We start from the raw sequence: 25720 nt of genomic DNA on the forward strand, positions 1-25720 counted from the left end.
ATTGGATGGCCCATGAGGTCTCTTCCAACTTTTGATTTTAGTCTAGGAAACGGCCGATAGCCTAGGGATCCCAGGGAAGCGGTTGGTGACCCAAGCAGGGGGCCCAGGGCCGACGCCGCTCCCCAGACTGCGCCGAGGAAGACTTAAGTGAGGCGGAAACACAACTGCCTATGCACTCCCGCCATCAGCGCCAATCGGCGCTCTCCCTGCACGCGCCCCCAAACACTGCTGGGAACCAGGGGCCTCTCCAACCCTTCAGTGCATGAGGCTGTTGGCATAAAAGCCCCCAAGTGGGAACCCCCAAAAACTGGCAGCCAGGAGTGGGCCCGCCACCTCCCAGCGCCACCCCAGCGAGAATGCACGCAAACGTAAGGAGCTCCTGAGCGGTCCACAGGGCCAGGAGGACAAAGGCCTCCCCGCCCTCGCCAGGCCCTCAGCCCAGCACTGCCAGGAACGCTGGGCAAACTATAAACTCTTGGGCCACGGGAGCACGAGGCCAAGGGCCTCGCTGCCCCCGCAGGCCCAACTTACCGACCTTGAGACTGCGACCGTCCTCCTAGACGTCAAGGAGAAGACTGGAGGGAGGCTAATCTTCTCCAGTCTCCTCCCCCCAAAGTAGTTCCGGCTGGAACTACTTTGGGTTGGACTATCTTCTCTGGTGGGAGGAGACAAAGCCTTTTTCCCCTCTCCATCTTTGTTTGGGTCAGGGAAAAAGTGATATACACACATATATAAATATATACACACATATATACACATACAAAACACGTATACACAAACTGGGCTATAGCAATGCATGGCAGGGGATGGCTACTATCTCATAATTAAAGTTACCTCACAGCATGTAGAGTCTTGTTGTTGATTTTGTTGTAGTGGTATTGATTTCAACTTTTTGGAATCCTATGAATGAGAATCCTCATTATTATCAGTCCTGCTGATATCTTGAAAACTCAGGGCTGCTGCTTCCTTAAATTAAAATAGTGGGGAAAATTGGAGAAAATTCTGCAAGGCACTTCTTTTCCTAGGACATTTGTTTAAAAAAATCTTAGAACTTGTCACATAAAAGAACTTTCTATAAATTGTGGCTCAGTATACCGGTAATTGGAATTCTTTAGGATTCAGCTCCTTGCTCAGATCTTTAAATTATGCAGGCTGATTGTGAATTCATATTTTAATCTAATGGAGATGCTTTTTACATAACTTCTTTTACACAAGATCTATACTGGAGCAGGGGGTGATGGTGCTACAGGGAGTCTCCTTGTGGAGAGTAAAAGTGGGGTATTGATGATGATGATGATGATTATGGTAATAATAATAATAATAAACAAGAAAACTAATGACAATCCACTACTCATTACACCCATGTAGTGATGTCGACAGGCTTTACCTGCCCAGAAAATCAGGAGGCAGAGGGCTTCTGCAAGTGAAACAAACGGTAGAAGAAGAGAAACATGCACTGGCAGATTATGTGAAAGGCAGTCAAGAACCAACATTGAGGGAAGTCAATACTAAAAAAACTGCTTAAAGTGCAAAAGACAAAGAGCAAATACTGTAAAAACACAATCCAGAGCAGAAGAGAAAACTGGCAAAAAAAAGGCTCTCCATGGACAGTTCCTGGGAAAAATTGAGAGCCAAATTGACAAGAAACAACATTGCTGTGGCTCACAAATTGAACTCTGAAAAAGGAGATGGAGGGTCTGATTCTGGCAGCCCAAGAACAAGCCATTCGAACCAATGCCATCAAAGCCAGAATTGAAAAGTCGACAACAGATCCCAAATGTAGACTCTGCAAGGAAGCAGATGAAACAATAGATCACATCCTCAGCTGCTGCAAGAAGATTGTGCAGGCAGACTACAAGCAGAGGCATAACACCGTTGCTCAGATGATTCATTGGAACTTGTGCCACAAATATCATCTGCCTGCAACAAAGAACTGAATCACAAGCCAGAAAAAGTTACAGAGAATGAACACGCCAAACTACTCTGGGACGTCCGAATTCAGACAGACAGAGTTCTGAAGCACAACACTCCTGACTTTACAATCGTGTTAAAAAACAAAGTATGGATCGTCGATGTCGCAATCCCAGGTGACATCAGGATTGCAGAGAAACAACTGGAAAAGCTGACACTATATGAGAATTTAAAGATCGAACTGCAAAGACTCTGGCACAAGCCAGTAAAGGTGGTTCCAGTGGTGATCACCACACTGGGTGCAGTGCCTAAAGACCTTGGCCTGCACTTAAACACAATCGGCGCTAACAAAATTACCAGCTGCCAGCTGCAGAAGGCCACCTTACTGGGATCTGCACGCATTATTCACTGATACATCACACAGTCCTAGACACTGTCTGCTGTGGACTTACCTTGTTGTGTTTCAAATAATAATAATAATAATAATAATAATAATAATAATAATATGTTCAGCTCTGAATAAGAGATGGAACTAGTTCTATGACTAACCCAGCATTCCATTATCACTCCATTTTCAGGTGACAGATGAGGAGTACCCTGCTGACTTCCCTGTAATTCCAGTAAATGTCCAGTAAATGTTTCAGGTTATCATGACTTATAGCAGTGGTTTACACTCCCAGTTTTTGCTTCTGGTTTGTTGCTAGTTGTAGCAGAATTTACTTGCTACCCAAATATACACATTTCTCTTCACAAAACAAACCTGAGACATGTCTCAACATTTTCAAAATGTAGTTGTTCTATTAGGTTAAAAAATAGCCTCTGACATGTTTGGCCTGTGAATATTCTTCTGGCCTTCTTCAGGGGCTAGTTAATGTAGCTGTTACTAGACCGTTAACTCTGGATGCATTTACTGAACATCTTTTTGAATTCCTGAAGACATGTCTCTAGTAAATTCCATTGGATGGTCCTCAGTTTCTGTTTCTTCCAAATGCTTGGATTCCATAGGATGCTGCTATGGCTATCACAGTGTAATGATAATACTTTAAATGTGTAGCATGAAAGGGACCTGAAAAAGTGTTGCAAGGGAGATGATCTCTTGTGCTATCTTCCCTTTGGGCAGCAAGGGAATCCATGGAGACTATAGAGACCATTGTGAATATTTTCTAACCCGCCCCCTCCATTTTCCATAAATCATAATGATAATGGTCAAGAGAATATGGACCTCATCCCATGAGGGGGGGGTGGGAAAAAGTGGAGGGAACCACCTTGTTTTGTTCCCTACCATCGAGGTCCCATACCTTTATGTCTTCAGGGATAGAATCATAGAATCATAGAGTTGGAATACAGCTCTTGGACCATCCAATCCAATCCCCTGCCAAGAAGCAGGAAAATCACATTGAAAGCACCCCCAAAAGATAGCCATCCAGCCTTTGTTTAAAAGCCTCCAAAAAAGGAGCTTCCACCACACTCCCATCCCATGTTTCCCTGCCTTTCCCCACGTCCATTTATCTTCTCCTGACTCCAAAACACTCTCTTTACTCTGTTTCCCTGCACTGCTGCAACCACTGGAAGTGGCCTTTCATCATGTGATGGCCTCCATGGGACTCCATTTTGGCAGGGGAGCTAAACAGAGCAAAGACTGCTTGGGATGAAGTCCTATGTAAGAGAAATTTCAGCTAAGCACTACTCGTAATATCAGAAATCTGAGGAAAAACATCTGAAGTCTGGGGATGTATGTTACATGACATAAGATGTCACAACCACAACTTGGAAATGTTTATTTTCAAATAAATAAATTAGTTACTATGAGCTCATATTTAATCCCAGGCAACTGCTACATTAGAATTGCATATAATACCTTCCCTTGTTCCTGTGTTCAGTGTTTGACACTATAATATCATATCCCAGTAGTTGTCTAAAAAGGTAAGTTTTTCAAGCTCTTTCAAACTTTGGCACTCAGCAGGTAATCAAAATGAGGTTGAACAAGAAAGAAAGAAAATGTGAGACAGGTATGAATGAAATCCATCCCTTCTCATGCATTTCACTACATAAACCTTTTGATTATGATGGGGCAAATACTGTGATTGAAGATGCTATTCACCTATATGCTAGAAAAATTAAATAGGTAGTGCAGATGTTCAGTCATTTTGCTAACAAAAAGAAGCATTTTAGTGTTTTCATACCCATTCCTCAACAGTGCGTAAGTGCTACCCTCATATCTGATATGAGACAAAATGGCTTGTGTCTTTCCCAAGCAAAATGGGTATCTTCGAAGTTGTCCAAAACCTTGACATCTTTCATTTTACACATTATAATGTATAGGTAAAGTGAAAACTTACCATCCTTTAAACAATTGTTGCTTTTTTATGTAAGAAGAAGATAAAAAAATTGAATGGTGTGATAAAAAGAAGACAGATGACCAGCAGAAAGCTGACTCCTCGTTTAAGAAGACATGCGGAGGTGGAAGACCAATTTGCTACACAATTAAACCGACATTCGGGAACAGCAAAAGCCATGTCACATGCTTCATGTCAGAGCTAAAGATGGTGCCTCTTGATCAGAGGAGATATCAGTTCTCGGCATATATATATGGTCTAAAGATATATATTTTAAGAAAAAAATAGATACATCCTCATGAGTTTGGCTGAACTGAGCACAAGAAAATCAGCTTACCCTGCTTTCCTGCCACGTCTCTGATTTTGAAGAGAAAAACCTCCATGTCCTTTCTCTGATGGCTACATCCTGTCAGTGAACTCTGTAATTGAAAAGGCCACAAAGGGTTCGTGCTGTTTAGATAGAGAAAGGCCCCAGGCCCCCAAAGTTGCCCAGGTCTTATTAAACCTAATGGAACTTGTGGGTGTTCGCTGTCTTTCAGGTCGTAACAACAGCTTTTTCATTCCCAGAGCTTCTGGTGAAAAGCATATTGAAAATAAATAATTGTGATATGAAGGAAATGCATTTCCATTTTGGGAATGGATTTCTGCTGTGTTTGTTTAGTCATCATTAAGGTAAACCATATGGTTTTGTTGATGTTTGAGGTATGAATCCCATAAACAAATAAAGTCATAGTTTACTGGATTTGTAGCAGTTACCTATTTAGTATTCTCCTAAATAATTCCTCTAAATGTGCAAACCACTTTCCTAAATTAAAAAAAAACAGCACTGGGAATCTAAACTTAGCAATTTTATGTTGTCCTGTACAGGTTATTCGGTGTCCAGTGTTAAAAATAACCCTAGGCCCCAGTCCTACATGGATTTAACTTGAAAATACATCCCACTGAACTCGCAGTAAGTACTTCTGAGAAAAGTTATTATAATTGGGTTGTTGTAGGTTTTAGGGCTATATGGTCATGTTCTAGAAGCATTCTCTCCTCACAACCTCTGAGGATGCCTGCGATAGATGCAGGCAAAATGTCAGGAGAGAATGCTTCTGGAACATGGACATACAGCCCAGAAAACTCACAACAATCCAGTGATCCCAGCCATGAAAGCCTTTGACAATAAGTTATTATAATTGTGCTGTTAGTTACTAGTTAGTGAAGAAACCAAATAACAATCCTTGTAAGCAAGCTAATCAAATGAGTTTCATATTCAAAACTCAATGTTTATTCATTAGTAAACCAATATCCCAATACTGGCAAGGAAATTTCAACTCTAGTTTCCAATTAAGTGGTCTTTAATAACAATATTGGATTGTCTAATTCATTTTATTTAAACCCAACGCTCTGCAGAACACACACACACATTTCTTATTTTCTTCCTGTATTTTATTAATCCATCTCAGTAATTTTTGTAACAACAATACAAAAGACAGGAAACAACTTAGAAAGATACTCTTATCTAATCGCAATTCATTTTAACAGTGTTCAGAAAACCATGAATTTGTTTGATGGATGCATAACATCTCTATGACTCCCTGTCTCAGAAGTACTGGAAGTCTGTAGCAAGGATTCCCATAATTGCACCTCCAAAAAGAATTGCAATAGGTAGCAACAAATTTAATTTATCATCAGTCTTATAGAAGTAGACTGGACATCATCTGCACAACAACACAATGTGTCATTGGAAATGGATTGATCTGAGGTGTCCAAATGACATTCTAGGTTAATCCGCTTCAGCCTGGAATAAACTAGATTATCTAGGTTTGTTCCAGGTTTTAAAAATACCTGCAAAGGTCTGGATCTTCCTGAAAGATCTGAAACTTTGCAAGTATGGAGGCAACGGGGACTATATCCTGGGGTCACCCGGGGAGAAGGGATGGCAGGGCCAGCCTCCTCTCCCTAACCCCCCCCCCCCCATTTTAAGGTAAAGGTAAAGGTTTCCCCATGACATTGACGGCGGGCGCCGCTGGTAGCCCCGCCTTTACATTAGTATGAACTGCAGCAGGGAGTTCCGCAGTTCCTGGGCCAAGCTTTTGAGGCCAATAGATGAAATGCGCCCCAGCCGCTAGCTCCAAGACCAGGAATGCCTGCAACATTCAGCTAACTTCCCCTCTCCTTTACTTTGTATCTTTCCCTAATGAAGTGCTTGTAACTTGAAACTTTCTATCTCTCCGCATGTCACTTTTGTATCCCTTCTTGACTCAAAACTCCAAAACACCTCAATAAACCCCTTCCTGGACTCCGGAGGGCCGTGAGCCCGCGGGGGGCGCCTCCAGGCACCCCCCCGGACCCCGAATCTGCGTTCAATCAGACAGTGGATACGGAAACCGCCATTACAAACCTCGCTATCCACGAAAACACTTAACATGGCGAATCGCCGCCGTTCCAATTTTATATTTTTCAATGACTAATTCCAAGCCTAACTGCCATCTCCCTTTCTTCGTTTTGGGCTGCTCCACCCGAGGAAAAATTAGTTTTGCTTTGAGTATTTCTGTCTTGCAGAGAAACAGCTGATTGTCAGTTGGCTGGGTTTTCCGCCTCTCCGCGGCAGTGCTCGCTCTACATTGATCCTGGCCGCCTGGGACCTGCGGCAGCCGGCCGCAGGAGCCCCAGGGAGGGGGCCAGACGGGTCCCGGGTTTCGTTTGGGAGATGCAGTTTTCTAAAGGACATTGCCCCACTCTCCACCATTTGTGAATTCCTTGCGGACCTCTTTGCCCTCACTGATTGACTTGGTGCCCTATCGTCATGAACTTCCTCCACGGACTCTGAACCAGGCCTCTTGGAGAGAATAGTCTCCGCCTGTGCGTGCGCCCTTGCCAAGAAGATCATACTTCAAACAGAAATGAATTGCTTTTATCAATTGTTATTGCCTCTAATAAACTTTGCTGGGTTGGGATGGGGATCCCTTTTATGAGATTTATGAAGAATGTATATGATATGTATAATATGAAATCTATGAGATGTACCCTTGCCCTTTTTCCTACTTTTCTCCTCTGAACTTTACCCTACTGAGAAAGGATGTGACCTGAGGTTACAGCGGAGGAAATCCAATTTCCTCAAAATAACCCCATTCATATTGACATTTTGCATGGATCAGGGTTGACAATTATCTCAAGGTTTGTTTTCAGAGTCAGAGAAACAAGCCAGAGATGGGTCAACCGAAACCCGGAAAACGGACTGATTAAATCAATCATGGTATTTGTGTAAGCTCCTTTGTGATTAAGGGTCCCCTTGTCTACAGAGTTTTGAGATCCAAATGCCACCAATAGCCCCTTTTCATGTCTATACACATCTGCAATCAAAAATCAGGAAATCCTTTGTTTCTCCCGTCTGCCACCCTGCCGTGTAAGAACAAAGACTCTCAATCAGCTGGCGGACGCCTCCCAGGCGTTCCGCCCCCTCTGAGCTGTCAGACCACGTCCCGCCTCCTGGCCGCTGATTGGACCATCTTCGGAGGCGCTCTAAGAGCTCTGATTGGCTCCCTGGAGGCGACAGCGCCCGGCGATTGGAGGGGAGGCGGGACAAGCGGCCAAGCCTCCTCCCAGCTGTTCCAGAGCCAGCCAATCAGGGCGGAGAAAACTGACAGAAGGCGGGCGGGAGTTTCAAACCGGGTTTTCTTTGTTTTACTTGTATAAATATGCCTGAAAATCACTGTACTGTATGCTTATGGTGGAATTATCCCTGTAACGCATCCTTTTCAGCTGAATCGCAGAAATAAATGCTTCGGTCGCTGATACCTCTTCAAGCCTCTGGTGAGATTAATTCTTAGTGTTTTTGCATCTTTGGATTGGCGCTCGCTGGCTGCTCACCAAGGTCAAAGACCCCCTTGGCGGTCTTCTGGGGCCTTCCTCGCTGGGAAAGCCCCCCAAAAGGAGCTCGATATCAACATTAAGTCTAATTGTGTCCAACTCTGGGTTATGGTGCTCATATCCATTTCTAAGCCAAAGAGCTGGCGTTGTCCATAGACACTTCCAATGTCATGTGGCTGGCATTACTGCATGGAGCACTGTTACCTTCCCACCAAAGCAATACCTATTGATCTACTCACATTTGCATGTTTTCGAATTGCTAGGTTGGCAAAAGCTGGGGCTAACAGCAGGAGCTCATCCCACTCCTCAAATTCGAACCACTGACCTTTCAGTCAGCAAGTTCAGCAGCTCAGTGGTTTAACCTGCTGCGCCACCAGGTGGTCTCATTTAACCCTTTATTTTTAAGGGCGCCAAACAACGACTCCATACAAGGACATGAGGTTTGCCATACCTTCCTGGGGGCTGCAAAATGAAACTAAGGAAGGGAGAATTCCCCCCCCCCCCCCCCGGTCTCCAAAGCTCTTTAATTTAATTTTCCAGCCCCAGGAAAGGACCCTGAGATACCAGGTTCAACAGATTCCGATTTGTAAGAGAGATTGTTTTTTAACCAATTGAAACTGTTGCAATAGGCTAGCACAAGTGGGCATAAATATATGGAAAACTGCTATTTCTAATGGAGTGACAGGGGTAACTCATTTACAGTGATCCTAAGAGAAACCTGTTATGGGATTTTCTTGGCAAGATTTGTTCAGAGAGGGTTTGCCCTTGCCTTTCCCTGACATCTAGAGAGTGTGACATGCCTTAATTGAACTGGATGGCCCTTGTAATTTCTTCCAACTCTATGATTCTATGGTAAGATCACTCCATGGGTCTCCATGGCCGAGAAGAGATTCAAACTCTGATCTCCCAGAGTTGAAATCCAGCACTCAAACTTCTCTATCATGTTGGTTCTCTCCCAGAGTTTACACAAGTACAGTTTTACTATGTGATATCTATCCTTCAAAAGCTTTCAACCTAATGAGATATGACTCGTGGTATTATGCAGTGGAATCAGGAACCACCTCGTACATTTGCATCTCATCTTCTTTTCAAAGAGCTCTGGGCAACATGCATAGTTCTCTCACTTCCCAGTTTCATTCACATGACAATCCTGACAAGGATGGCTTGAGATACAATGAATGGCTCATGACTGAATGATGATTACACTATGTTACAAAATTTAAAATATTTTCTGTTCCTGGTTTGGAAGTGTTATTTCCTGTTTAATTGTAAAGTACTTACTATTAAAGTAGTTGTTATACTCCAGAAACTTTGCATTTGTGGCTGCCACAAACTATGTTGAATTGGTTGACACTCTATGAGAGAGATATTCATTGAAAAACTATTGCAGAATGTCCCACAAAAAAAGTTTGCAGTTTAATAAACTTTTTCCATTCTTTTATGATAGAACCAATTAGGAAATGACATTTATAACCCAGGAAAAAATCTTGTTACATAGTATTATTCAAACCTGGGTATTTCTTATCAAAGTCCAATAGTCAAATCTAATACATCACTGTGACTTTTCATATTGTTATCAGGAATAAGCAAGAAGGCATTTGACCTAAACAATAATGGTGTAAAATAGACCTCATACCTGATTTTCTCCAAGAATCCTTAATCACTTGCTCAAAAAAGACAATGAGTGCTGGCAGCTAGTTCACCAATAGCTTTATATCTAATTCAGCTACATGTAGGAAAGCTTTCTCATTGGGACTTACTCCTACAAATATATGCATAGAATTTAAGTGACTGCTGTATGTTAGAATGATATCTGACCCCACATATTTTCCACTGTCCCATTCCCTTAATTCTGCCTGCTACTGGAGTGAATTCCTTCAAACTCTTTGTAAAGTGGAATTTGGCCCCTGCCTCCCAAAAGACCCTCCAGCCCTGATGTTAACCAGGAGGACTGCTCTCACACAAAGACTCATGGTAGTTTATAGGCCCAGTAAACAGATACTGAGCCCTTGATGGTCCAACCAACTTTCATGGAATGTCATAAACTATCAGAATGAATGTGTCCTCCATTTCTGTCATTCCCATAACTTCCCACTGCTTCTGTCTTTTTTCCATATTACAGAAAAAAATACTAAGGGAAAATAATTTGTGTATAAGCGTTTGGGGCTGGTAGTGCAGGAAGCTGTCTCTCCACTGATATGATGGCCAGAATCCTATTGTTCATCCCAATTTGAGTAGACCTACTAAATTATTTGGATTTACTTATACAATATCTTTTTTTAATTAAATTTTATTTCGAAAAGATAATACACCAACCATATATGTTGCAAAAATATACACATACACAAACAAACACACATACACAAACAACCCTCCATACAGTTACCCCTCCACCCACCCGCAGTGCTACCCACCACCTTGACTTCCGTCCCTAATCCACGCAGGATTTATGCACGACTTATTTAACCCTCTATACTTCTCAGTGTTTTATTGAGAATTTTCTACATCCCCACCCATGCTGCTACCCATTCCCTGGTATTGGTATCTGTTAACCTTTCTGGTAACCAGTGGTAGTATAGGTAAGGAATGGAGTGGACTGAGGAGTCCCGGAAGTAATATAGCATGGTTTGAAGCTATGAATGTAGACTGCGTCATGGAGGAGGGAGGGTGTTCCATTGGCCGGGGAGCCCCCATAGAAGTCGTGGTGGGGAGGGGGAGATACGGGAAAGGGAGACCTTTAATTCGGCCTAGGGAACGTGGATCAACATTAGTAATTCCAAAGCGGTCTCCTGATGTGGGAAGTTGGTGTAACCAGGAAGGCGGTCCGGGTTGAAGGTGGTGCTGTTGAACGCCAGATCTGTCAATGGTAAAACAGCTTTCATCCAGGATTTGATCCTGGATGAACGGGCAGATCTGGCGTGCATCACGGAGACCTGGCTGGATGAAGCTGGAGGAGTGAACTTGACCCAGCTTTGTCCACCAGGTTTCTCTGTGCAGCACCAACCGAGATCCGGAGGGCGGGGAGGCAGGGTTGCAGTGGTCTATAGAGATTCCATTCGTCTGACCAGGGGCCCCATCCCGCAGTCAACAAAATTTGAATGCGTCCACCTAAGGGTGGGTGACCGGGACAGTTTAGGGATTCTGTTAGTGTACCGTCCACCTCGCTGCACTACAGACTCCCTGACTGAGCTAGCGGGAGTGGTCTCGGACCTGGCATTGGAGTCCCAACAGCTACTTGTGCTGGGGGACTTCAATGTCCACGCCGAGGCCATCTTATCGGGAGCGGCTCAGGACTTCATGTCTGCCATGGCAACCATGGGGCTGTCCCAACAGGTATCTGGCCCCACCCACAGTGCTGGACACACATTGGACTTGGTTTTCTGTCAGGGATAGGAGGAAGGTGGCGGTGTTGAGGAGTTATCCATCTCTCCGTTGCCATGGACCGACCACCACCTGGTCAGCTTTAGACTCACTGCACCCCCTAACCTCCGCAGAGGTGGAGGACCCATTAAGTTGGTCCGCCCCAGGAGGCTTATGGATCCGGATGGATTCCTGACGGCTCTTGGGGAATTTCCCGCCTCCTCGGTTGGTGATCCTGTCGATGCCCTGGTCGCTCTCTGGAATGGGGAGATGGCTAGGGCAATAGACACGATCGCCCCAGAACGTCCCCTCTCGAGTAGCCGAACTAAACCAGCTCCTTGGTTTACTGAGGAGCTGGCAGCGTTGAAGCGAAAGAAGAGGGTACCAGAGAGCGTGTGGCGTTCGGATCCGAGTGAGCCAAATCGAACACGGTTTGTGTCCTTTTTAAGGGCATACGCCGCGGCAATAAAAGCCGCAAAGAAGACCTTCTTTGCGGCCACTATTGCGTCTGCAAAGAACCGTCCGGCTGAATTGTTCCGAGTTGTCAGAGGCCTGTTAAAACCCACCATGCAGGATGGGTGCCCTGATGACTCGGCAGCTCGCTGTGAAGCCTTTGCTCAGTTCTTTGCAGACAAAGTCGCTTTGATCCGCTCTGGTCTGGATACCATATTAACGGCAGTCTCTGAGGATGTAACACGAGCATCTGCTTGTCCGGTTTTGATGGATTCATTTCAATTGGTTCAATCCGAGGATGTGGACAAGGTGCTTGGAGGAATGAGAGCTACCACATGCATCCTAGACCCCTGCCCATCCTGGCTTCTGAAGAAGGCCAGAGGGGGATTGGCCGAGTGGGTGAAGGTGGTGGTTAATGCCTCCCTTCGGGAAGGCATATTTCCAGCCAGCTTAAAGCAAGCTGTGATAAAACCGCTGTTGAAAAAACCATCACTGGACCCCACTCAATTCGTCAACTATCGGCCTGTTTCCAATCTCCCCTTCTTGGGCAAAGTCCTGGAACGTGTGGTGGCCTCACAACTCCAGGGGAGCATTCGCACAGTTAAAACTCGTGCGCCAACTGCGCCCGTACCTTGGGAAGTCTGACTTGGCCACGGTAGTCCACGCTCTGGTTACATCCCGTTTAGACTACTGCAACGCTCTCTACGTGGGGTTGCCTTTGAAGACGGCTCGGAAGCTCCAATTAGTCCAACAGCCATGATACTAACTGGAGCAGAGCGCAGGGAGCACACAACTCCCCTGCTGCACCAGCTCCACTGGCTGCCGATTTGCTACCGGGCTCAATTCAAAGTGCTGGCGTTGGCTTTTAAAGCCCTAAACGGTTCTGGCCCAACCTACCTATCCGAACGTATCTCGGCCTATCAGCCCACCAGGACCCTAAGATCTTCTGGGGAGGCCTTGCTCTCTATCCCGCCTGCTTCACAGGTGTGGCTGGCGGGGATGAGAGACAGGGCCTTTTCTGTGGTGGCCCCTCGGCTCTGGAACGCCCTTCCCACGGAGGTTAGATCAGCCTCCTTGCTGATGGTATTCCGAAGAAGACTAAAAACTTGGATGTTCAAGCAGGCATTTGGTTAATTCGGTGCAATGAATGTGTTGATTACGGATTGGTAATATGGATGATGAAATTGGACCAGGATTTTAGTTAGGAGATGTATTGGATTGTGATTTACGTGTAATATTGTGTATTATGTTTTTATGGTTTTAATTGTATACTGTGCACTGTATATTTTGTTGTAAACCGCGTTGAGTCGCCAGTTAGGCTGAGAAACGGCGGTATACAAGGACAGTAAATAAATAAATAATTCAATAAATTCCTCTTGTTTTTATTTCTTTAGCTCTCCCGTCAAGTATGCTAAGGCCAGCTTCCAGTTTCTTTCAAATATTTCATTATTTTCATAGTTCAAATTGCTTGAAATCTTAGCCATCTGTGCATACTCCCACAATTTATCCTTCCAATCTTTGATGCTTAATGTTTTCTCCCCTTTCCAATGTTTGGCAATTGTAATGCGTGCAGCCGCAAAGCTGTACAAACAGATTTCTCTCTCTGGTTGTTCTAAACTGTCTCTGAATATCCCTAATAGGCACATCCCTGGGTTTTTTTTTACTTTGTTGTAAATCATTTTATTTGTTTCCTTTATTATTCTTTTCCAATAGATCTGCACCAGTTCGCACGACCACCATACGTGAAAGAAAGTCCCTTTCTTTCTTTTGCACCTCCAACAGGATCCTGTTTGTGAATTGTCCATTTTGGCTAGGAGGGCTGGAGTTATGTAGCATCTGTAGAACATTTTATATACATTATCTCTAATTGAAGCTGCCACTGTAAATTTAAATCCATTGTTCCACGGGTTTTCCCAGATGTCCAAATCTATGCTTCTCCCTAAATCTTTTGCCCATGAGATCATGGGGGTTTTAACACAATTATCTTCCAAATTATAGTGTAGAATATATTTGTATAATCTGGCTATTAAGCCTTTCCCCCCTTTATCTAATATAGTTTCCAGATCTGATTTTTTTTTGAAGCAAATCCCCTCTTCATGTCTTTTTTGAATCTTTCGTATAATTGATGATATCGGAACCACTCTTTAATACCCAATTCGTCTTTTCCCCTCAGTGCCCATTGGCCATTGGACCAGATAAGTAGTTCCCCATATGTTCTGACATCATCCTTGCAGATGGGTCTCCCAATGGCTTCTATTGGCCTCAGCCACAGGGGTGTTTTGGGTTCCATCCCTAATTTGTATCTTTTCCAAACATCTTATACAATCTCGATAAAATAGTGAAGAGTAGAGACATCACACTGGCAACGAAGCTCTGCATAGTTAAAGCAATGGTATTCCCCGTAGTAACATATGAATGTGAGAGCTGGACCATAAGGAAGGCTGAGCGAAGGAAGATAGATGCTTTTGAACTGTGGTGTTGGAGAAAAATGCTAAGAGTGCCTTGGACTGCAAGAAGATTAAACCATTCCATACTCAGGAAATAGTGCCCAACTGTAAAACTTAAGTGTTTGAATTGTCTTTCCTTTTTTCAGACCCTAGTCAATTGCACTGGTCATTCTTTTGTTTCACAAGAAAATGTAAGGTTACGCTGAGACTTTTTGGTTGATTTTTTTCATACACCTTCTGCTTCATGGAGTTTTAAAAGTGATATGTGAAGCAAGAAAATGTGCTTGTCAGCCTCCCTTTCAAGATGTGATGAAAATAGGCACATCACAGGCTCAGTTATCGCAACAGTCACTTCTGATTTGTTCATGTGTGTGCCAGGCTAGTGCCATACCCCTTTGTTCAATTCCCCCCCCCCCCCCCCCGCAAACTCGGCTTTAATCAAAATGGGAAGTTCACCCATCTTTAATGGCTGAAGAGGGTTGTTTTTGCTATATAGTGCAGGACATTTTTAAAAATCAGGAGAGTCACTTGTGCTCATTGATTATAATGACTGAGAGCAGGGCATATGCTGTAGCTGCATTTGCCTATGAGCTGAAGAGTTGATTTGTTTGGAGAAGATGCCCTGTGTGAGCACTCTTCCTTTGAACTTCAGCCATGTGTATCGGCATGAACAAGAGTAGATTTTTCTGAAGATGATCGTGTTTATCAGGGAGGCTTCATAAGTGGCAACAACTATAGCTATCTTTAATTTTAATTTTAATTTTTTTTAGATGGATTGCTGAAGTGTTTGGAGCACCATAATGGCTGGATGAGCTGCGGGTTGAACAGAACACTCCACCTGCAATAATGCAAGTACTTCAGTTGCTATAGTATCTTTCCACTTGTGAAAAAATGGCTAATGTGTCAACAACATCCTTTGACAAGCTCATGTGATCCCTTTAGGAGAGTTTTCCATAGCATCAAACTAAGAGGACAAAAGAGTGGCAAGGTTAAGAAGACACTGTAATAAATAATAAATCAACTTTATTTTTAACTCACCCTTTCTCCCCAGAGGGACTCAAGGCAGCTTCCAAAAAGTATCTCTTCCTCTTTCTGGAACAATAACAGGGTGAAATTACATTTCTTCATTACACATTCAATATACTGTATGCAACCTGGTGGCGCAGTGGATTAAACCACTGAGCTGCTGAACTTGCTAACCGAAAGGTTGCAGGTTCGAATCTGGGGAGTGGTGTGAGCTCCTGCTGTTAGCCCCAGCTTATGCCAACCTAGGAGTTTGAAAACATGCAAATGTGAGTAGATCAATAGGTACCATTCCAGCAGAAAGGTAACAGCACTCAATGCAGTCATACCAGCCACATGTCCTTGGAGGTGTCTACGGACAATGTCGGCTATTCAGCTTCGAAATGGAGATGAGCACCAACCCCCAGAGTTGGACACGACTGGACTTAATGTCAGGGGAAACCCTTTACCTTTATTATATTGTATGTATGTAAAATAATAACATTGTCACTAGCAGAAGAATCCAGAGAACTAGCTCTAGCTATTCTTTTCTACAATGTAAATATATGAGTTTCTCAACACCAGTGGCTTTTACTGGTGGAAGGATAATAATAAAACTTTATTTATATTCCGCTCTATCTCCCCAGATGGACAGATGGATACCTGTTGTGGATGAGGATTGTCCAGTTAACTTGTGTTCCCTGAGTTGCCATGAGATGGGTAGACTGGGAGGGGAATTCTAAGCAATTATTTTTCCCCAAAATGCCAATTATTTCTTTATGAAAGTGTGATTGCCCATTACTGTCCATGAAATAATTTAAAAGTCAGTTTGTGACATTTGTCTGGAGTCAGAAATATAGACTGCAGATTTTTTAATTATGGCAGGGAACATGTTGGTAGTATAGTGGGAACCAGAAAGGTAATTTCTTTTCCCCTCCTTTCCTTTTCAATTCTTTAATAGCAGTATAGTTTATAGCACCATAACCCTCTTTCATTTAAGCAATATTTCATTAATATGCTAATATTAAAAAATAGCAGGGAAGGCATTTTAGTATTAATTAAAAGACTGATTAAAAAAATTAATGGGATTGTAAAATTGTACCACTGTAAAGATTATCATAAAGATGTGGTGAACTGTGATAAGTCCACTTGCATGATACGTAACTACCCAAATTTTTAAAATGCACACACCTCTTTTTAAAAAAACCGAAAAGTAGTACTGAAGACATCTGAATGTATGGAGATTGTACTCTCTCTCTCTCTTCTTGTTTTACAAAGACAGGTTTTCCGCAATAAGAAGAAAAGAAGGAAGAACGCTTGAAATCAACATTATTTCCACCATGGACAGCTCATGGACCAAATTAGGAGTACCTCCCTTTGCCACTTGAGGTGAAAGGCAACTTCCACTTGGTCCGTGAGCCAAAACTGTTCATATCTTGTAATAAATGAGATTGTGTCATTTCATGTGAAATCACACATGAGATTCCACGTGAAATACCTACTGGGAGGAATTGACAGTCAAAGAAGACAAAGCTTTATTGGTTCTTTACCCAACCACAGATGTTAACAATAGAAAACATGGCAATGTAAAATATGCAAGGTTCTTTCATATCTTAATCTTAGTGCAGCAAGATCAGTTATATTTCCACAATATTCTTCTTGGATAATGTCAAATTCCATTCTATTTTGTTTTGTTAAAATCAACAAAGCTTCAGATTGTTGTTGTTAATGCATCAAGTATAAATCCAAGACTTTCGGACACTTCTACTACATTGGAAAAACTTACTACCAGACTTACAAACTGCTAGAAATTTTGGGAAGTTTTAGTTTCAGATGTCAGAAAGTGTATAAGAACTGTTTTAAAGAAAGTTTTTAACTACAATGATTTGCTAATTCTTGACGATATAAATATAATCCTGTACTGAAAAGAAAAAGTTATTATCTGGCCATAATATATATCAATTTAAGAAGTTGTAATACCGGTTGCTATTGGCACCCCTTTTTCCCTTGGTCTCACCTGTTTTGGGAGTCTAGAGAGATAAGACTCCACTAGCTCAATTGTGAAGAAGCGGCACTGTTCATATTGTTACAGACATTTTGCATATTTCAAAACTCATATTTACATATCCCATTAGAATAGTAGGGATGCCAGCATTTTTATTCAGCCAGACCTTTATAACCTAATCTGTTCCTGTCAGGGCATTACTTTTAAATCTGGGATTAAATTGAAAAATTTTCAGCAAAATAAGATGAGACCAATAAGATGCAACATAACGTCTATGATCCTATATTTTGCTTATGTAATGTAAATCTATGCTTCCATAGTTATATGATGGTTGCCTTATACCTTCTGTTGAAGACCAACATTGTACCTACCAATTGTCCCATTGTGTAATGAGGATTGCCCAGTATCTATTTCCACAAACAGTGAATAAAGTGGTACAATGAAAATACTAGAAATAGTTATGTACCATCCAAGAATCCTCTTTGTTAGTCCTAATTAAAATATTCATCTAATCAGTCATTAAACAGCGAGACAATGTTGTTGTTGAGTGCCTTCAAGTCATTTCAAACATATGGCAACCCTGTCACAGTATCCTCTGGGTAAGATTTCTTCAGAGGAGAAATTATCTTCCTTTGAGGCTGAGAAAATATGGTTTGCCCAAAGTCCTCCAGTGGCTTTCTATATTTGAGTGGGGATTTGAACCCTGGTTTCCAGAGTCCTTGTCCAATATTCAACCACAATTGATTCAAAGGCTCTGCTGCAGTTAAGACAGTTTGATCTTCCTTAGTTGAGTCCACGACTTTGTAGCCATCGGTACGTCAGCAAAGTACATCGTAGTTTTTGTGTCTGGAGCAGCATCCTTCAACTTCAAGAGCTGAGAACAATGCAGCTCATGTGAAGGCTATTCTGAATGTTTCCCTACCAACCTTACAGCCGTGACTTAGCTCTGTACAATTTCTTTCCCCATGCTCAGAGCCCACCTCAGAAAAAGTCATTTTGGGAGGGCGGAAACATCCAGGCAGCTTTGATGAGGGCTTTAAACAAGTCAGGTGAAGACTTTCTCCACTGCTATGAAGAGTGGCAGTAATGATGGAATTGCTATATTCAGTCAAAAGGATCCTATTTTGAAGGAGATAAACTGTAATTCCATGAATGTTCAATAAAATAAAGAAATAAATTATTTTGAGGTATACATGACTACCAATAATTCTGCCCATATTTTTCTACTTGCATGACCATTTTAATTCCTGACTTAATTCTGGCAACATAACAATGTCTCTTTTTCTCTTTTTGGGTACAGACCATTTCAAACTATAATTTATAATAGAAGTTCTCTCTTGGTGACCAGGAAATTGGTAGTGGGGATGCTGAATCTTTCAATTAGAATAGTTTTAGCGATGTGTGTTCAAAATGGCTTTTACTGATCCAGCATCTTGGGAGGAAGGATCCAGATTCCATGCAAAATGCTGAAATACTAGACTAAGGGTGCAGTGCCCTCAAGTGGAGAAACTTTTCTCTCTTTTCAGCCAGGAACAGAAAAAAGTGACCATTTATTTCATGCATGCATTGAGAACCTAGATATTTGTGTGAGATACCATATTGCAGAGCAAGTCCTGTTGTTGCTACTGCTGTTATTTTTTGTAATAAACATCCTGTTGCCTCTACATAGAGAGTTGTTTCTGACAGATCAAGTAGCTCTGACAATCTATTTGTGGAATCATCAATAAGGCTTCCCACCTCACAGTTAACTAAGATATTTTCTTTAAAATGGAATTCAGTTGATTCATCCTCCTTCGGGCTCATATAATTATAAATAACACAGGCAGATTGTTAAAATGAAAGATAAGGATATATTAAATTCTTAATATCCTGCTTCAAATAATTTTGTATTGCTTGGGACATGGTAAATAGTGGTCACAGAGCTAATTCATGTTTGTATTTAACAGTTTCTATTGTAAATCCTCACTTTGACATCTTCACTACACATGAGCTCCATATTCTTCCAGGAGCTCCTTAAATTAATCTTTCTTAGACCAGACTTCCTTAGGATCAAATTCCACAATTAGTTTCTGTCTTTTGTTCCTCTCATCTGCCTCATACAGACCCTTTCTGGATGATCTCAAAAGGCAGCAGGAAGTTTATTTGAAGACAGGCAGAATCATGGTTTTACCAGAGGATTGAAATATAAACATAAATACAGGAATGGAGACATAAGGATGAAAAGACTAAAGGAGAATGCTATCCAGAGAGGATACTTCCTAGAGCAGTCCAAATCTATGTTGTGTCTGTATAAAGCTTCAAGTCTCAGATTTATATTGCTAACCATACCTTTAGCTTGCCAGACAATGATACTAAAAGTATAATTCAAGATATATAAGAATTTATGGCTGAAAATCAAACATTTTCTTAATGAAATTGTGTTCATAATCATCTCCTTAGTCTGGATATTTGGAACATCACATTCTTTAGAACTATTTGATCAGCACAGTGTCTACGCAGAAGTATTGTGTATACTTATGTATATGTATAGGAATTTTAATTAAAAATTGACACCTCAAAACTGGATCAAATTACCCACGGTAAGAACTGTACTTCTGTCCAAAAAGAAACCATCTTTGAGTAAAGTGATAAAAGGCAAGAACTTAGTCCATCTTGGAGAATCTAAAAGAAACAGAAACTCCTCAGTTCTCTCCATTTGTCTTTCTTAGTCTAGGAAAATGGTGGCCGTGGTGGCCAGTGATGACTATCTGTTGTAGCTTAGCAGTCAGGGGCTGATGGGTCCACTGATGATTCAGAAGGGATGTAGGATTTTCTGGGGTTCAAAGTGGTGCCAGTTCAGGCCAGGTTCAAGTGTTGAAGATTTCAGGCCAGGGAAATGAAAATGCCTCAGACAGAGCCGAGCTCCAAGATCAGTCACAAGAGACAGAAACAACATCATTAGATAAGGGGTCGAGTGAAGAAGAATTAAGTGAAACAGAAAACTCTCAAGGGAAGGCACCTGGTGTTATGGAGATAAACAAAAATCTTCACTTATGGACTAGGTCAGAGAATTGGATCCGTAGGTCTGAGAGACTTTGTGGGGAAAAGATAGAGAAAATTATTGGGAAAATACATGGTTTTATGACTGTTTATTGACAGCCAGTGTTTACCTTATAATCAGTTCAGGCAATGTTGGCTTTCGAGTTAGAAGCAAGGCCTGGTTCTCTTGTCAAGTCACATCTTGGTTTTGGATTCAAGTATCTTGGAAGTTTTATATTCTTGTTTTATGAGTTTTGCTCAAGTTTTTCTAAGAATTCCTTTGCTTATGGATTTATGCTGAACTTGTGATTCCTGGACTGTATTACCGTTAGAGTTTTATGAGACGTTTGGATTTGTATGTGATTATTACCTATTGCTAAATCTTTTTGAATTATTCCCTTCTTTCTTATTTCTTGCATTTTCATATATTTTATGTGCTTTTACAATAAACTTTTTGCTTATACTCAGGACTTTTGTATGGTCCTGTGGTCATAGGTAGCTCCAGGCATGGAGTGCAACACTATCCATCTGAGATGGCACTGCCACTTTCCCCTCTCTGCAAAATGTCCTTTGACATATCCATGGGTTAGATCAAGATTCATAATTTTGGCTCCAAAACCTGCCATTGACTTATACATGCATATATATGGTAAATCCCATGGTGTTCAAAAAGGCCAATCCCCAGTATTTAAAATTGCAGCCAACTAGGCTAAATGCCATGAGTATCATAGGTTGAACAATTACGGGAGTAAACAAAAATATGTTTTCTCATAAAAAATAGTATGCCACTTCACTTCATGTTCTAGATATTGGGGCAGGGAGGACAACTGAATTATAGAAGTTTATAAGTAGATATATTGGTAGGATCTGTATGTTCTCATAATTAAAATAAGTGGTGGTAATGGGATAATGTAAGGTCTAACTGGTGCATTAAAATCAAGGTGAACAGAATGTACTCTCCTTTTGACAGGTGTAAATCCCCCAAATGGCAAGTAATTGGACCAACACATTACTTTTTTTCCCCTAGAGTCAGATGTCAAGAACAAATGGAGCCTTTGGTACTTAGGAGAGCACATCAATGCTAAGAGGACTATAAACATTTATTCTGAATACATACAGCAGCAATGTTATAGAAGGGGGAAAGACAAAAAATAGAATTGTGAGAATTTAAATATCTTTATTTTATTCCACTTTTCTCCCAATATGTGATCCAAGTTTACTTTTGATGAGACCATTTATGATGAGACTCTACTTTTAAAGAGAGCTTGGAAACTTGGGGTTTTTTAAGTAATTTATTTCTGTTACTTGTTACAGGATTTGAAAAGTCACCCATTGTTCTTCTTCATTACAACAGTGAAAAAATGTTATGTTACTTTTTGTATCATTCAGTGCTTTTCTATTACTTTCCATTAATTTATAGGGTAGGAGATTATAGGACTAGAAGGTAGTACAAAACTTGTAATACTTCTTTAAAAATACCCTTGAAAGTGACATTGAAAGGTAACTAAAAACCAAACTCATTACTCCAAAATTAACTTACATTACTCATTATATGACTTTTGTTAAACTTCCTAAACTGATAAATAGTTCAGGCAGCACCACTATTTCTAACTTATAACTTTCAAGCTCTACTTAAATGACAAAAGAAGCAGGATAAAATCAAGGTGAATTTTTCTCTTTCTCCCAGCAGAGTGTGAAATCAACCCTTTGATAAAGTTGAAATTACAATACCTAAGTAATGAACTAACAATGTTTAAATATAGACCTGTAGCCTATTTAATTTAATCTTCTACTGTAGAAAAGCAAGTTTTTGCTAGATTACATTTTTTTTGTTAGTTGGGAGTTGTAGTTTTATGACTCCTAACTTTAGCTTTCTCTGCAAAAGAGTGCTGGTGACTCACAAACTAAAAATCCCATTATTCTATAGCATTGACCCATGGCAGTGAAAGTATATCAAACTTCTTTAATTCTGCAATGTCGATGTACCCAGTGTATGGAAAAGGTATTTCATCCCCTGTCATTGTTCTGTAATATGATAAGGATACACATAGGTAGGTGCATTTTGACTTGGCAAGGTAACACTTGGGGACTTCAAGTGATTAGTTTCAGGAAAACATTGCAGGAAGAGTGTGTGTATGTATGTATGCATTATTCTGGGCCTGGGTTGACCCACAAACCATCACCACCCTGCCCACTGATGTGGCAGGAAGGTGTCCTGACTGCCCAGTGATGTCAAATTTGGTTCAGACTCTGGCCACAACATGAGTCCTGCCAGTCAGCACTCACTTGCAGTGACAATGGCTGGGATTATGAGGAAAGGGGGAGAGGAAAGATCGACACAGAGAACTGGAGGCGGCAGTAAGTGCCATCCCAAAAAACACTGGATGTCAGAATAAACAGTTGCAGCCAATTCCATCTTGTCACTGGCCCAACTGCTTACAAGAATCCAAAATCATGGCTTGCCCCACATTACCCTGAATCAGCTCCATGCACACATAGTTTGGCCACCACAGAGCTGCTTAAGGGGCTCTTCATGGTAGGCCAGTGTAGATGTGCCTGGAGAAGGTATCAAACCAAAGAGGGGGAAAGCTTCAATTTCTCTGAAGTTTCCAACTTCAAGACCCACTGGAGATTCTTTCAACCCTTCCTTAGGTAATTTGGAGACTACTATCGGTTTAAAAGAATTGATTTGGAAGATACAACTAAACTTCTGCTAAAATGAGATGTTGGGGGAAAGCACACTATGAGTGAAGTAGCCATCTCAGGCAACAATTGCTGCAAAGCAGCAAAATGGACCCAAAGCTGTTCTTTCTGTGCTGCTTGGACAATCCCCCAAAGTAAAAAATAGAGCTATATCCCCCAAACTAGCTACTGCCTTTGGGGTGTAGTGAATGCCATTCTGTTTCAAGTATTCAACTGATAATCCAGGCAGCTTCTGAATGTCTTATGGAGAAATAGGCACCAATTGTATTTTCCTTCAGCAAAATGTTTGGGACTGTTCTGACCAGCCATGACATAAACATAAAATAAAGTGATATTTGTGCCTTGAATAAAGTTATTTAGCCATTAATTTAGGCATTCTCATTTTGTTCTGTAAAGCACTCTAGGTAAATTTGTTGTGCAAAAAAACAAACTCCTGTTTCTTTTCCTTTCTTGAGTAGTAAAACCCTCTCCACAGGCTTTCCAACCAGCTTCAGAATGACAGTACTGACTTATTATCCATATGACTTCTGTTTCCTGCTTTTTATAAAGATGGCAAAGCAGAGACCGTAGATGCGAACCGCCACCAATTACTGAGCCTGTCAGGATTCAGCAACAGATAAAATTAATTCCAAATTTTAAACAATCTGCAGAAAACTGAACACAATTATGTAAGAAATTAAGTTATACAGTTGCCATGACCTTTAATCAATCATCCAACTGTTAATGTTAATTTTGTGATCTAAAAATCATAGTTCTATTTGCATTTTAATGGCTCTTAAATGAGTGTCATCAAGAAGAAATAAAGGCAGCCTAGCCTTTGGATGCCAAATTCTTTCTCCTTAATGTGATGCAGGAGATTAGGAAACTCAGCTCGGAAAAGGTTTTTGTTTCAACCTGCAGCAGACATATGGAGCAAGCTCCACAAAGGGAAAAATAAAGCCATTCTATGCAAAATATCATGGTTGTACTGTTATTATAAATAAACCGGAATTGCAAAAAGAGAGGAAGCTATAATGGCATCATCATTACCCACATGCTAACACAAAAACTGCAGCATAGCTTTTTAATGACTTTTCCACTTGAATATACCTTTCAAAGTGCAGCTACAATCCAGGGAAAGTTAGAGAACTCAAGTTTTGTAGATTTCTCAGAGCTCTGAAAAGTTACATTTTTACTACAACCTAAAGAATCCCCTAATCAGGGCAACCTCTTAAAATCATGCTAGTTGAAGGAACTGTAGTCCCAAAATGGATTTTCCTGAACTCTAGCTTTTTTTCAGTAGACTTGTACTCTGGACATATCCTGAGTGTTCATGACTCACTAGGAAAGACAATAATGCTTAGTAAAGTGGAAGGTAGTAGGAAAAAGGAAGACCACAGTACACAAAAACATTGATTCAGCCAAGAAAGCCATGACCCTGAGTTTTCAAGATCTGAGACTGGGAATTATAACTGCGGATCTTGGAGGTCTCTCATTCACAGGGTCACCCCACGGCAAAGCTGACGTGACAACAAATAACAATGTCTCACTTTTTCTGGATTATGTATTAGCAGGATTCGTTCAACCTTAACTTCTTTTTCTTGATCAAGAGCTCAATTCACAAAATAAACAATGTATTTTATTTATTTATTTAAATTGTAAAACTATTTTGTATCACCTCCCATCCCACAAATGTTCCCAAGACGATAAACAAATATGAACAGTACAAAGATAAGCACTTTTAAAAACACATCCAAATATTCTTTTAAACCCCCTAAAAGCAGTTCAAAAGCAATCCCAGAATCCTGTTTTGAAATGGTTAAACAGTTAAAGCAGCCTTTTCAGACACTGAATGTCATGTGTAACAGCATAGCACAACCTTAAAAGAGATGGGGACAGCCTAACTTCCTTGTATAGGGAGTTCCACAGTTGAGGTGCTGCTATAGAGAAGTGCCTGGTATGTGTGACCACAAGCACTAGATTGTTTTTAGGGATTGTGATGTATAATGGATTGTTTTAATTGTTTTAATTACTGTTTATATGTTTTATTTTTTACCTTGTTATTGTGCCGGCATCAAATTGTGCCTTTTTGTAAGCCGCCCTGAGTCCCCCCTCGGGGGTTGAGAAGGGCGGGGTAGAAGTGCGAGAAATAAATAAATAAACTGAACTTCACAAAGTGTTAAGAGTCCTGCCAGAAGTTGCCCTCCATCAAGTGATGAGCTCCATAGGACTCTGTTCCAACAGCAGGGAGAAGACGCTCCTCTTATTGCATCTGATGAGATCTATAGTGTCTGACTGATAGATAACTAAGGCTCAGAACATTGTGTCCAGATCTGCTTTCTGTATTAAAGGACTCAACTGGTGCACCAGACGAAGCTGGGCAAAGACACTTCTGGCTAACACGGCAACCTGGCTTTTCAGGAGAAGTACTGGGTCTATAAGCAACCCCAAGCTAGGAACATGATCTTTCAGAAAAAGAAGAACCCCACTCAGAATTGTATGAGATACCAGTTCCAAGTTAGTTTTCCTACTGACTAACAGCACTTATGTTTTGTCTGCATTAAGCCTTGGTCTATTCAACTACAGCCTCCTTGACGTCAGTTGTAACGTTGTAAAGGAAAGATAGAGCTGAGTATTAACAGCATATTGGA

This window comes from Anolis sagrei, chromosome 5 (assembly GCF_037176765.1).
Source record: "Anolis sagrei isolate rAnoSag1 chromosome 5, rAnoSag1.mat, whole genome shotgun sequence".
NCBI lineage: Eukaryota > Metazoa > Chordata > Lepidosauria > Squamata > Dactyloidae > Anolis > Anolis sagrei.